Source organism: Bidens hawaiensis, unplaced genomic scaffold (assembly GCF_021521415.1).
Source record: "Bidens hawaiensis isolate Kalapana, Puna unplaced genomic scaffold, B.hawaiensis_p1.1 tig00057375_1, whole genome shotgun sequence".
In the NCBI taxonomy this organism is placed as follows: Eukaryota; Viridiplantae; Streptophyta; class Magnoliopsida; order Asterales; family Asteraceae; genus Bidens; species Bidens hawaiensis.
In genome coordinates this window covers 1-12592 of record NW_027500357.1, presented here as the reverse complement: position 1 = coordinate 12592, position 12592 = coordinate 1, and the positions used below count along the sequence as shown (strand labels likewise).

At 36.0% G+C, this 12592-nt stretch overlaps 2 pseudogenes; both read right to left on the bottom strand.

Moving 5' to 3' along the window:
* Window positions 1–353: 353 nt before the first annotated feature.
* LOC143601873 (cytochrome P450 Tp4149 pseudogene) lies at window positions 354–3308 on the bottom strand (annotated as a pseudogene).
* Window positions 3309–11142: 7834 nt separating this feature from the next.
* LOC143601872 (cytochrome P450 Tp4149 pseudogene) lies at window positions 11143–11670 on the bottom strand (annotated as a pseudogene).
* Between the last annotated feature and the right edge of the window lie 922 nt (window positions 11671–12592).

Here is a 12592-nt window from a genome sequence, read left to right as displayed (position 1 = left end):
CATGATGGCATCTTCGTGTTTTAATCCATGATATTTTAGGGATGAGAGGTTATGTGTGTATTGATGTTGCAACTGAGTCGTTGTAATGATCAGGTTAATTAAGTGTGATATTTTAGTTGAACTGACAGTGTGTAATGACCCCACCAAGGCTCATAGGCAAGCCCAAAGCCCATAATTGCTTTCTTAAACCTAATTTACAAATAGTCACCCTCTTGGCAACCATGTGACGTTCCAAAAAAAGTACTTTTGGATGTATAAATACCGGCCGATAAGGTTCATTTGTAAGCAATCCATTTTCACCATACAATGTATGAAAGTAGTTTGACCTCTGGTTGAAAATCATATATTAATCATCATTGATTAAAAATGATGTATTGTGAAACAACGAGACTTAAGGGAGTAGATTTAACCAGTAAGGGATGCTTTTTATGAAGTGTGATGCTATTTGTCTCACTCATGTCCAAATCCTTCTCTTCGACTCCATTTGGCAACGAGAGATTGAGTTTGTATATCACATTTGCCAACGCAAGTTCGAACATAACTACAACAAACTGAACTCCGGGGCATCCTCTTCGGCCTGAACCAAATGGAAGTAGCTCAAAGTGAAGACCTCTATGATCGATGGAGCTATTCAAGAACCTCTCTGGCCTAAATTCCTCTGGTTCTTTCCAAAGGGCCGGATCTCTTCCTATTGCCCAAGCATTGACAATTACTTGCATGCCTACTGGAATATCATACCCCATTAATTTAGCATCTTGCATTGATTCTCTAGGAATAAGTAGTGGGATTGCAGGATACAGGCTCATGGTTTCTTTGATAGTGGCTTTAAGATACTCCATTTTTTCTAAGTCAGTTTCATAAATCATGGATCTTCCTTTTCAACTTCGGTTACTTCTTGTTGTAACATCTTCATTACTCTTGGGTGTCTTATTAGCTCGCTAATTGACCACACCAAACTTGCATATGTAGCTAGTATCAGTTCCAGCAACAAATACATCCTACAAGTGCCCGTTCTTGTGTGACTTTGAATGGCGAAAAAACATGTATTAAGAAAACAAAAACAAGAAAAAGATGCAAGACGTACAATGATATACGTTAGTTACTTATGAAATATAATTAAACAAACACAAATTTCGTAGATATATGTAAATTAGGCCATGCAAACAATCGAACCAGCAGAAACAAAGATAAATAAATAAAAGTTTGTTGTGTAACCCATGGGTGGCCATAGAAAGGGGCTAAAACGGGGAAACAATATAGTATTGGGTAACTACTTTTAAGAGCATGCTCAGTTTATCTCTATGTCTGTAACTAGCTTTTGAACTCGTGTATTACACGGAATTTGCCAAATAATAAAAATAAATAGGGTCCGTTATTTTAATTATGATTCTCAAAATGCTTATAAGTTAGTTAATGTAGATGTAATGGAAAAATCAAGCACGGTTAACGAAAAGTATTAAAATAGCATGATTTGAATGGAAACGTCAGGTGTTGATTTGCAAAACACTTAAAAATGTACTAAAGTTGAGTAGTTGGTCAAACCTCATGATTGAAATACACTTAATTTATAAATGAATAAAATTCACACTATCTTATAACAGACTTGATAAAATGATTTTGACCCATAACCCATGGATAGCTCAAATGAATGAGATGAGATATTAGAAATTAAAATAAATTACATTTTCTTTTTTAGTATAGTAAGATTATATTAGAAAACTATTATTTTTTCTTTTTCACTTTTAATAAAATACTAATATTTCTTATACCTTTATTATTAGATATGGGTAACTACTTTTAAGAGCATGCTCAGTTTATCTCTATATCTGTAACTAGCTTTTGAACTCGTGTATTACACGGAATTTGCCAAATAATAAAAATAAATAGGGTCCGTTATTTTAATTATGATTCTCAAAATGCTTATAAGTTAGTTAATGTAGATGTAATGGAAAAATCAAGCACGGTTAACGAAAAGTATTAAAATAGCATGATTTGAATGGAAACGTCAGGTGTTGATTTGCAAAACACTTAAAAATGTACTAAAGTTGAGTAGTTGGTCAAACCTCATGATTGAAATACACTTAATTTATAAATGAATAAAATTCACACTATCTTATAACAGACTTGATAAAATGATTTTGACCCATAACCCATGAATAGCTCAAATGAATGAGATGAGATATTAGAAATTAAAATAAATTACATTTTCTTTTTTAATATAGTAAGATTATATTAGAAAACTATTATTTTTTCTTTTTCACTTTTAATAAAATACTAATATTTCTTATACCTTTATTATTAGATATGTTATCTAGTTGTTATTATTATTATTATTATTATTATTATTATTAGAGGTGGATGTGTGTATAATCAAAATTCTCTAATCAAGAGAATGAAAAAACAAGAATCATTACCATAATAATAGCTTTAATGGCGTCTCTTTGAAGAGCAAAGCCGATTGCATCGTCTCTTTGTATATCCAATAAGATGTCAACTAAATCTTGATTTTAGCACTATGACCTCCCCCTTTTCTCCTCCTACCTAAATGTTCTTCAACAACACTTTCAAGAAACTCATCAAATTCTTTAGCAACTTTACGTGCTTTGTCTTCAAGACAGCTCAATCGATCAATCCACGACAACCATGGAATGAAATTTCCGACACATAATGTGCCCATCACATGTACAAACTTCCCCAACAAGTCTATGAACTTTAACCCTTGGTATGACTTCCCTAAAGCCACCTTGCAAACTATGTTATTAACAAGCCAAAAAGGCAATTCACTCAAGTCAATTACAGAATCATGCCTCTTTTCAATGGTGTCAATCATAAGACTTATCTCTTTTTCCCTCACTTGGCGAAAAGACTGGACTCGTGCGGTGTTCAGAAGGTGGACGACCGCAATACTCTTCACCCGCCTCCAAAAGTCTCCATATGGAGAAAATGTTGTCACTGGAACCATAGACAAGTATATCTTGCATTTTTAACTTTGGTCTATTAGCAAACTTTAAATCATGGGTTTTCATGATCTCTTTGGCGGCTTCAGTGGATGATGCGACAAGCATGGGTACACTGCCAAGTTGCATCAACATGAGTGGACCATGTCTTTGGGACAAGACCTTAAGGGAGCGGTGTGGGCTCGATCCTAGTTGGTGGAGGTTACCGATAATCGGAAGCTTTGGTGGAGATGGTGGCAAATTTTTCTTGATCTTCAACCAGAATGAAATTCCTTTGAAAAAAGTAGAAGCTATCAAAATGATGATGAATAAAAACGGAAAAAAGAAGTAGCTTTGTAACAAAGAAAACATTGCCTTAATTTCTTCGGCTACAAGAGTGTCTAGGATATTTAATCATGTTGATATGCTTCGTGTGATGCCTATATACATGTGGATAAACCTACAATTTCAGTGGTCAGCAATGCATTATTTTATACTTGACGAGTGCCCGCGCGATGCAGCGGGTGTTTGAACTTGTTAATCACGTACAAATATAAGTGTTTATGGTTCGGTTAAAACCTTTAAATCGTTTAAATCGATCATTGGTTTGACTTCTTTTTTCTTTTTCTTTTTTACTTTCGGTTTGTTGGTGTTTCAAAATTTTCAAAACGTAGTGAACGGTTGGTTCACGGTTTATATCGGCAACCGGCCATATGAAACCAGAAAAGACTGTAAATTAACCTAATTGCAATATGATTCCTTTTGTAATCTTCGTTGTTATTATTTCACGTCTAGATCTTCCATTAATATTTACCATTTATGTTGCTAATATTATCATTTTTTATTTATGATCATCTCAAGTATTATATTATGTTGGATTTTAGTTAAAATTGATGGTACATTTAAATTATTAATTATTTTAAACTAAATTTATTATTAAAGTTTAAACTGTGAAACCAAATTGGAACCATGCCGTTAGTAACTATTCGGTTTCAACTTTCAATGGTTGAGTTTGGTTTTGGACGACATAAAATCAGTATTAACGGTTGGACTCACAAGTTTAACTTAAAAACCATCAAAACCGACACTGAACACCCCTACGTAACATATTAATTTATTTAAAATGAAAAAAAAAATTAAAGAGAATAAAATGCTCGTTTTTATGGTGCAATTTGTTTATAAAAATATTAACGTATGAAAAGACTATAGTCGTTAAAAAACCATGGATGAGAATTTAGTTTACAAGTTAAATTAAAAACATAATATGGTTAAAGATGAGGGAACAAACTTGTAAGTTGAATGGATTGTGTTTAAAAGACATGTTTACCCTTACTAACACATGTACCTCATGCTTTAAGTGTTGTAAATTACTTAAAAATGAGTGTCTTAATTTGCCCTTGTTTGGTGTATTGTATATATTTTATATTCTATATTAAACGAGATATACGTTGACAATTTAAGTGGTATCCGTACGAGATAAAGTTTTTTAATCCATTCTTTAATTTTCCGTGTTAAATCATCTGGAACTTAGACCATGAGTAGTCATAACTCTCCACCCTCAGGCATTATGCGCCACGTGGCGCCAAGTCAGAGTTATGGTTTTTTACAAAAATAGGGTGTAGTCATAACTCTCCACCTCTAGGCGTTATGCGCCACGTGGACCCCAGTCACTTTTACACTTTTTGTTTTGTTTTTTTTTAATAAGAATAATAAAATAACAATAATATTTTATTAAATGAATATTACATTAAAATAAAAAAAAATCTACTCGTCGTCGTTGTCGTCCTCATTGTCTTCGCTCTCTTCGTCCTCGTCGTCTTCGTCCTCGTCGCCGTCGCCCTCTTCATCTTCATCGTCTTCGCCATCGTCGTCGTCGTCTTCATCATCGTCTTCATTGTTGCCCTCGTTTTGATCATCGTTTTCACCAGGCAAAGGCCGATACATCTAAAGATGTTGGACCAAATCCTCCTTTAGTATGTTATGTATCTCTCATGACCGCACGGAATCCGGCGAGTCTTTGCTCCATACTTGCCGGAGTCCGTGGTGGATCCGGGTCCGGTATGAAAGTTGGACATATTACTCTTCCCTCGTCCTCGATGATCATGTTATGCATTATGATACATGCATACATAGCACATTTCCTTCTTTCTAAAGACCATAGACAACAAGGATTTTTAACAAAATGTCATCGTTGTTGAAGAACACCAAAACACCTCTCGATATCCTTTCTCGCAGACTCTTTCACTTTCTTAAAATACTGTCTTTTTTCATCCATCGGGTCTCTGAATGTTTTAACGATTATCCCGTACTCTGGATATATTCCATCACCCAGATAGTACCCATGATGGTAGAAGTTATCGTTAGCCCAAAACGAAGCGACGAGAACTGTCTCAGATATGTAACTCTCCATCACATGAGATTGCCCTAAGACGGTCATGTCATTGTTGGAACCGAGAACACCAGAGAATGCCGACGAAATCCAAAGGTCGTATGAAGCAATCGCTTGAAGGCTGACCGTTGGTCCCTTTTGGTCACCTCGTGTGAATTGACCTTGCCATGCAGTTGGACAATTAGCTCATTCCCAATGCATGCAATCTACACTCCTTATCATGCCGGGGAAACCATGCACCCTTGTATGTGCCTCGTAAAGACGTTGTAGATCGTTACAATTGGGCTCTCTCAGATAATGTGGTCCATATAATTTCAATATTCCTATATTTTACACAACTTTTATAAAATAATTGATTAAAGTAAACAAGTGATAAGATTATTTAAAAAAAAACAAAACGTACCGTAACAAAAATACTCCAAGGTGTCCCGAGTTGTTTTATCGGCCATCTTTAAATACTCGTCATTGATGTCGGCCGTGTTTCCGTAGGTGAGCACGCGTACGGCTGACGTAACCTTCTGAATAGCCGTGAATCCTAGCGTTCCTCGACCGTCTGGCTTTTGTTTAAAGTAATCACGCTCACGCTCCAAATCATTGGTGATGCGCATAAATAAATTTTTAGATATCCGAAAACGACGCCTAAAGGTATTCGGGTCCTTGTATCTCGGCGAGTCGCAGAAGTAATCCGCCATCAACCGGCTGTGGGCTTCGGTACGATCTCATTCGATATATGCTCTTTTTGAAACGGGGGGTGGTGGAGAAGTAACCGCACTCGTAACGGAACTCATATAAGTTGTCGCGAACATAACCGCACTCGTAACCGCCTGTTCCTCCGCCTCGTCGTCGACTTGTTGGTCGGGCCTGAAAACCGTTTATATATAGATGGAGGATCCATTTATATAATGAATTTTGTGTGAGGAAATATAAAATTGAACGAGATTTTTTAAAAGTTTGATGAGTTTTGATTGAGGATGAGTTGGTTATATATATATATATATATATATATATATATATATATTAATTCCAAACCCTCTCCCAACGGTAACTTATAACGGCTGCTTTTCTTGATTTTGGAGCTAATATACGCGTTATATATACAACGCTTAAAAAAATAAGAAAACGCCGGGGGGGGGGGGGGGGCTGTGTGCCCCCGGCGTTATAACGCAAAACGCCTCCAAGACTTTGCCTCTACGGGTGGTCTTATTGTCATTTATTTGGAATTATTAATCTGTTTAGTTATGAATTTCACATGTCAATGATCTTTCGCTCAATTGTCAAAAGATTTGTAGGAACCTTTAGTAGATTCCTGGTTTAATTCTAACATGTGTACCAGGGCTGGCTTCGGAAAAACGAAAATTTTCTTGGGGTAAAGGCGAAAGTTTATTTTGGGCCTTAAGTAAAAGAAACATTTTTTGGGTTTAAACAATTTAATTTTAAATGAATTTACTTTATTATGATTTGGGTTTTGTAAAAAAACTTATGTTTAAAAATAAGCTTCAAATTGTCTCAAGTAAGACTAAAACCCACAACCTTTTCGTTAGATGTCATACCTCATTACCACTAGACCAAGCTAGTGGTTATGTAATTGTGCTAAAACATTGTTATACATATTTTTTGATAAAAATACATATAACTATTTTTGAAAAAAAAAATTTCGGGCCTAGCAGAGTGTCGGGCCTGTGGCCGTCCACTACCCCGCCATAACTCAAGGCCGGCCTTGATGCGTACGTACATTACTAATAAGGGAAAGCATCACTGTTGTTTTAAGATTCAAACTCAGATAATGAGAGTTTATTGTGGGTGATAAGCCTTCTGAAATCCCTTTACCACTCGCTTTACTAAAACCGTTTAAGAAAAAAAAATATTAATTTTAAGAAAGAAAATTGGCACTAAAAGTCTAAATTTATTAATAATTTCAAGAAACAAAATTTTCCTTCAACTGTATGACATTCAAAATCTCAGCGTAGTGAACATTTTTTTTCACTCAGTAATATGCTCCACTAGGCTTCTTTTGTCTGTTCCAAATAACTTAGCCTTTTATCATTTGATGTAGGAAAAAATAGATAATAAAGCATTTATCGACTATTCAACGTGACATGTGAATGGTAGGCTTCCCATCAGCAGCAATCACGTTATGTCTACCCAACTAACGTCGTGCTTGGAAAACTCCAGAATAAATGAAAACAAATTAGGTAGTTGTTGACTCTAAAAGTTGACAAATAAGTTTGTGATAATCAATTTAAAATTGCTAGGCACGAGAAGACGTATGTTGAGAATCAGCACACCTTCACTCCTTTTGCTTGGGTCTCTTTACCCCGATGCTGATATGTTTATAAAAAGAGTTCAGTGGGTCATGCACAGTAACTCAAAGACGCCGAAGAATGATAACTTTGCTTCAATAGGATCAGTTTAGCCATTCAAAAAGGAGTGATGACACAGCTTGTTGCCCACTTACCCACCTCTCTGTTTTCTAGTTGGATTATTTTTTAGTTAGAGGTTTAATCATGCTGAGACATTGGTTAGTGATGAGATGCTCTGGAAGTTCCGCTATTTTGAGCCTAGAGACAAATGTTTTAAAACCGGTGATACCATCTGTCGTATCTCTATTTAAAGTAAAGGTTGCGATATAGAGAATACTGGTGCCTCTTTGTATCAAAGTTTGTGATTTGGTAGATTTCTTCTTGCAATTAAATACAAAACAAACAGAATATAAAAGGATGAAATTACATATTTTGCTCCTCTAGTTGGAACGTGTAAGTCATCAATGCCCAACTTGCGAAGAAGACACTACAACTGTTGAGAACCAAGGGCTTTGGTGAATAGATCAGCTATTTGGTGTTTTGTGTCAATAACTCTTGGTCTAATCTCTTTAGAGTCTACCCGTTCACGTATGGAAAACAATCCATTTCGACGTGTTTTGTGAGATCATGATAAACAAGATTGTTGGCGATGTGTCTCGCAGCTTGGTTGTCACAAAAGAGAGGGGTCGGTTGATCTTGCGATACCCCAAGCTCCTTTAAAAGCCAACGTAACCACAAAACTTCACTAAGCGTAGTGGTCTTGGCACGATATTTGGCCTCCGCCGAGGAACGTGACAAAACAGATTGCTTTTTGGATTTTCATGAGACAGGGTCTACTCCGAATAGAAGCAAGTAACCGATTCTAGATCTTCTTGATTAGGGACATCCGAGCTAATCAGAATCATTATAAGAGGTGAGCTTGACTCCACCTTCATTCAGCAACAAAATTCCTTGTCCCCGAGTCATTTTTAAGTATCATAGGATTCTAATGGCCGCCCCCATGTGACTTTGACGAGGATCGGAGACAAATTTTGCACACGCACATCTAACATGGCCTCTAATGTCAACTTGAATTTTTCACCTCTCGATAAAAGAGTGAAGCCCTTGCTGGTACTCAAGTGAACTACGGTTTGGATTGGTAAGCCAACTTTTATCGACAGACATGATAATGCAGCTGAAACAAATTTAGGGTTAAAGGTTAACCCTATAGGAGAGTATTACATGATTTTTTTGATATTCAATAGAGTATTCACAAGGGTAGGCCTCTAAACCCACTTTTTGAATACTATCTCATATATGAATGTGTATTATATGATTGTTTGTTTAAGAAAAATTCAGCAACATTTCTCCTTAGCTCCCAAGTATGTATATATATACATACCCGAGGAGCAATAAGGAAATGATAACCGAATCTTTCTTTAACAAAGAATTATGTAATACACATTCACATCCTAAATGAGATAAAATATTCAAAAAGCAGTCCCAAAATGAAGACAACCCAAAACTGATTTCTAAATCAATTTCGGGCGGGTATATCTAAGCTTTTAATGATTAAAATGAAGATTATATATACACATAAGGGCGATTTAAACTAATGTTATTATATATACACACGGTGGCTCGGGGTCATTTATTAGACAACACAACATAGATCATATCAAGCAACAAAATCAGTTTAAACCGAGAAATTAAATACAAATCATTTTAAACCAAACCAATCAGTTTAGATCGAACCGAACCAACCATTTTAAACACAAATCCGTTAAGCAATTCACACGCAAATCCATTCACATCGAGCAATCATACACAAATCCGTTAAGCAATTCACATACAAATCTGCTCACTTTCATTTTGTTCTTTACATCAACCAAATTTAAAACTTTTGTATATACTGATGATAAATATATTTATATCATAAGTAAATGGATAGGCAATCTTCAAGTTTCCGAATTAAACGAAGGTTAATCTAGATCTACTTGGCATGACAAATATAATAAGAAATAAAAAAAAATATGAAAATAAAAATGTGCATACCTGTTTCTATAGGTGGTGACGTGAACTCTGGCAAGGATGTAAACTCCAACAGCAAGGCTCGGAGGTGGTAACCTGTAGGTGGTGGTGACTCACGGTGGAGGTGAGGAGATGGTGACGGCTCGTAGGTGGTGCGACTCGAAGGTGGCGACTCGGAGGTGACGGCTCGCGGTGGTGACGGATCGGTGGTGGTGACGGAGTCACTTAGGACGGGGATCTGTGGTGGTGACGGATCGATAGTGGTGATGGGGATCGGTGGTGGTGACGGACCGGTGGTGCTGAGGAGATGGTGGTCACGGCTTGGTGGTGGGGTGTTGGCCGGAAAATGGTGATGGCCGGAGAAGAGTTGGAGGGAATTAATGGTGGGAAATGGTGAAAAAGAGGAAGAGAGGAGGGAAAACAAGTCTGGCAATAAAAGAGGGTATTACGGATGGCGGGTCGCCTCTATTGCCGTCGCCCCTAATGGGTTCTTGTACGATAAAACCCTAGCCGTCAGATCAACACCCATATCAACGGCTAGGGTTTATTCTAGCCATGTGCAACACGGATCGGGGCTTGTCGCCCCTAAAAGGGGCCGTCGCCCCTCAAGCCAACATTTCTTTTCTAGTAGCGGTAGTTAGCACCACGGAGGGTATGTATGAACAAAATGAGTTAATCTTCTAAATCTCTTGTTCTTTCTGTATTTTATCTCACAATAACAATTCCGTACGTATCAGCCTTTAAACAATAATTAACTAGTATTCGGACCCACGCGTTGCGACGGGGCCGTTAAATAAAAAAAAAGACGTATGTAAAAACGTTAAACCACGCACACGCGTTGACGTGTGTTAACTCTCAAAATTTATATCAAAATCCTATATCAAGTCGATGTTGAAAAAGAACAGTCTCAGTTAAACAACCATATTACAACCAGTATATGCAAGTGAAACAAAATAATTAAAGATTCAAATCTCTGTACTGGTTCATACAAAATAAATAGGTTTTTAATTATCAAATATTAATCTAAATCAATAATAAAGCCTAACAGATGGCCATGGAGGTGTATAAAAATTACATAAGCTAATAAAAGGGGCTGGTAGAAAAAGAAAAGGTAAAAGAAAAAACTAAAAAGTTCCAAATTCTAAAATGTGAAACCTACGTGTAATATAGATAGATCATTGACTAACTTGACCCACTATGCCGCAAGAAATAATACATGAAGATGTAAAAGCAGTATGAAAGTTCTACAGTAAATTGAGTAGTAAAATCTCTCTCATAACTAAAATCTGTCTTTTAATATATATATTAATATTAATATATATACACATAGTATATATATATATATATATATATATATATATATATATATATAAACAATAGTAAGTAAAAGCAAACAAACCATAATAAATATAATATTTCAACACAACAATGATACAAAACACAAGGATATGTCAAGTTATTTTAAATGTATCTATTTACGTGAAACTTACACCCAATTTGCGAACTACTAGAAACGCGGAGTTGCCATCACAATTAAAGGAGACTTCTTATGGACTGTAATACCACTTGTCTCACTCATATCCAAATCCTTGCCTTTGACTCCGTTTGGCAATGCCAAATTGAACTTGTACACGACGTTTGCTAAAGCGAGCTCGTTAACAATCATACCAAATTGAATACCAGGGCACCCTCTTCGTCCGGCACCAAATGGAAGTAGCTCAAAGTGAAACCCTTTATAATCGATGGTGTTGTTTAAGAACCTCTCAGGTCTAAATATATCTGGTTCGTCCCAAAGAGTAGGATCTCTTCCTATGGCTGATGCATTAATAAGTACTTGTGTGCCTGTTGGGATATCATATCCCATTAGCTTGACATCTTGCGTTGATTCTCGAGGAATAAGTAGTGGGATCGGAGTATGCAAACGCAATGTCTCTTTGATGGTGGCCTTAAGAAAGTGCATTTTCTCCAAGTCCTTCTCATCAATCATTGATTTTCCTTGTGCTATTTCTGTCACTTCATGTTGTAGTTTTTTCATTACTCTTGGGTGTCTTATTAGCTCACTGATTGTCCATTCTAGACTTGTAAATGTTGTATCAGTTCCAGCAGCAAATATATCCTACATGAAACACAACCTTTGAATGTTTTTCCTTATAATTAATATTGGTATTCGATGTGAAATTGGGATTCCTAATACGAATTAACTTAGATTTTAAAATATTGTATCGATCTATATAATAATATAAAACTGAGCATGTGGGTTTTGAGTTAATGAATCAAGCTTACAATCAATATATAATTGGGTTTGTGTTTAATTGATTCTGGTATCCAAAAGCTGAGGTGTTAAATTACTAGAATGAGCGAGTCATACGTGAACCGGTGGAAGTGCTAAAGAGGGGTAAAAAAACGACCCATAGATCACAAACATTTATCAAAAAAACCTGTTATTATTTATTTAAATTAATATTTAAGTTGTATTTTTTATTTCATGTAAAAGTTTACTAAATATATTGGTTACTTTGATCCAAGTTAATGAGCAGGTTAATAGAATAATATACAAAACAGAGGATCATCGTATTGCTATGGACAACTTTTGATACATGATAATAGACACTCCCATTTGGGCTTTATCTAAATGTTTTCTACAATGTGTCTATTTATTGTTTTCGTCAATTTGTTCCACATCATGTGGTATAAAGTTATCAACGCTTGTTAAAATCTTGATGGCACACTGCGTTGGAGTAAATCAACCTCGTTTTTACGGTGGAGATCGTTGGGTTGATTATATTGAATCACCTCAATGCTAAGGCCAAGGAACTTGAAAAAAATCCATAAGGAACTACATCATGGGTGGTGGAAACGTCAACAAAAATCACGAGGGTTGTAATTATGTTGCTATTCAACATCCCATTGTGAGCGAAACTCCCTATCTCTTACCTATAATTGTTCGATCACGATTC